The following is a 2,980-nucleotide window of genomic DNA, read 5'->3' on the forward strand; positions in this document are numbered from 1 at the left end:
GTATGCGAGCAGTATACAGTTGAGGTCGGCGGGACGTTCAGCTATGTGTCTCCACCCCAAACCCACAACCCAACGAGGAACAGGGGATAGGTAGGAAACACACACCTTTAATCTTTTTGATCTCAATTATATGCCGCCCTTATGCATATACCTGATTATAGCGGTCAGTCTCATGAGTTCTATCTTCTGGGTTCATGAACCTGATGTGCGAGGTTCGAGGGGTTTTCCGAGGGAATCTACGGAGTATGCTTCGGTTGGTTGTTGTCTTCTAGAGTATCTTGTAGTGGGTTTCGCTTCGGTGTTCATCTGACTACGAGGGGTCGGTCAACAATGTATGGTACCCTCCCTTGGGTACTTCGAAAGGTTTGAGATAAGAGGGACGATTGACGGATCGTATTAGGTTGGTTTATTTGTGTTAGGTTCAGGTTCGGAAGAACCTTTATTTGCCGATATGGCTATGGAGAAAGTTCTTTTTACACAACACTTAAGGATTTACACACGGTTGCACGAAATCCAACCATGATCAATAGAGCCGTCGAAGTTGGCACACTCCGACATGATATAAAGTGAAGATCGATAGAGTCATGTGCCGAGCAGGCACACCAGTTCGAGGCGTCTCAGGTTTCGTCCTACGTATCACTACCGCGGATACTTGGACCGATAGAGTCGACGCGGAACTATAGAGAGTTCTAAGTGTTTTCGAATAGAGTATCTTTTCATGAACGGGTTCTCACAAGGCATTTCTATAATTGCCTCCCATATACTAGTCATGTACATTTAAGGTAGGGAGGACTGTCGACTGAGCGACCCCACCCTAAATCCACAACCAAACGAGGAACAGGAAATGAGGCAGCATTCGCTCACTCTAGGTCTGTCCATCTTAAATATACATGGCCGTAACGTATATGTCTAGCTACTATAGTTTTACCTAATGAATTTTAAATTTTATAACAGTGCTGCGACTTTCGCCTTACTGGGAAGAATTTACATTTGAATTAATCTTTTATTGTTCTTAGTTTAGTTATCCAAGGTCGAGAGACGTACCAAAATCTAATGAGTTCCTTGCCGCTTCTCCCTAAGCAGTAGTGTCAAGATTCTTCTGTGTCTTTGTCTTTCCCTTCGGTTGGGCAGTCCTTCTTGAAGTGTCCCACTTTACCACATAGGTGGCAAACTGTACGGGTCGCCACATTGGTGATTGATGCAATGAACTCAACCGGGGTTCTGCAGACGCGAGCAGTATGTCCCAACATGTGGCACCTAGCACAATAGAGTTCCCGGCAGACACCATGATGATGGTAGCTGCACTTGCTGCAGTGGGGAAGGTCTCCTAGATACGGTCTTCTTGGAGTCGGGAGGGAAGGGTTGACAGGGGTAGAGACTGCCTCAGCTCGTTGCCCTTCGGAAAGTCCTTGAGCCGAGGTACTTCCCTCCTCTATCTTGAGTTTTCTCTTTAGTGGGTTCGGTTGAGGTTCTTGGGTGGCTGAGTATGGAAGAGTTGGCTGTTGCTGTCCATCGCCAGGATGGGAAATCCCGACAGGGCCCTTGCTAACATCAGCGGTGTTAGCATTCAGTTGAGCCATGACAGCTGCTACGGTTGCTGAAACTGCAGCTTGGAACGTAGCTTCATCAAATAAGAGAGTAGGTTTCTTGCTTGTGGATTGGTTACGCTTCTTCGGTGGCATGGTTTCCCTACACGGAAAGGAATACAAGGTAATGAAAGACGATAGTTAACCCTGGACATTTCTGTCCTGAACGTATTAGGCATAATATTTTTCTCGTGCCTCGGGTATTGGTTGTCTAAGTGTCGACCTACATCCCTATGATGTAGTCCTGGTAATCGAAGTGGGTGTATGAGTATCAGAAAAAGGCCATAAGATGCGAGTCGTTCCTACTATGTTACCTTTATACTGAGAAAGGTTTCACTCTCCGGCCTGGAGAGATTTGAGAACAGTTCGGAACGAAGCTGCGGAAAGAGAGGCTCATGAGGGCTTATGGCTAAACAACCTCACAGAGGGTGGGGATCCGCTCTAAGCGTATTACTGGCAACGGGAACAAGGCGATTTACCTAACACATAGCGTGAGCAGTGTAATCACTAACTCACTAAATTGTATTATTTTATGGGTGTATTAGCGTGACGAACACGAGGAAAAGACACTTTTCGGGTTCCACGTACTGGCTCCCTCGGTCTGCCTCGTATCTTTGACTGGAATCAGCGTTGGTTTCCTTCGGGCAGTTTCCTAGGATTCTCTTCTCGTATGGACATATCGAATTTCTACTCCGCCTTTCTTCTAATTCCAACTATGGGTGTCATCAATTCATGATGGATGACTGGGAATCTCATAAGTTTAGGCGAATTTCCCACCGATGTCCCTAAAAGAATATGGGCACTTGGTGCATTCAATAGTCTCGACCCAGTTCATTTATTTCCGAACAGGAAGTCTTCTAAATGAACCTCTTCGGGGTCGGAATCAACTCTGCTGTTATGCACTGAAGTGGGTAGGATTTTCTACAGGGTTCGTGCGAGAATGGAAATGTCTAAAGAATCCTAACAGATTATTAACATTTCACTGGATGATCCACATTGAGTCCTGCTACGATTACACAGGGTATACAAATCATATATAGTTTAGATCTGATAGGCCTTCGAATACGTGATACTACTTTCGGACCATATCCCAACGAGAAAAAGGAAATAGAGCGAAACCACACATTCATAGCCTATGGGGTCCTTATTATATATAACCTTGGGAGTACACCCTCTGTAGTTGTAGGTATATCAACAAGGATCTTTTTAGTTATTCACGCAAGGTTGTTTATGCTTCCTAAAATACCCCTATGGTATTTTAATTCTTGTTTGGTTCTCGTCTTTGAATTATGATTCTGGTTTTAGTGTGAATCTTTTAGCGTTCTAAAATACTCCTATAGTATTTTTAACTTTATGTTTGGCTCTAACAAATCCTAGTTGGTAAGTTTCAGACC

Source organism: Lactuca saligna, chromosome 8, assembly GCF_052625555.1.
Source record: "Lactuca saligna cultivar CGN05327 chromosome 8, ASM5262555v1, whole genome shotgun sequence".
Taxonomy (NCBI): Eukaryota; Viridiplantae; Streptophyta; class Magnoliopsida; order Asterales; family Asteraceae; genus Lactuca; species Lactuca saligna.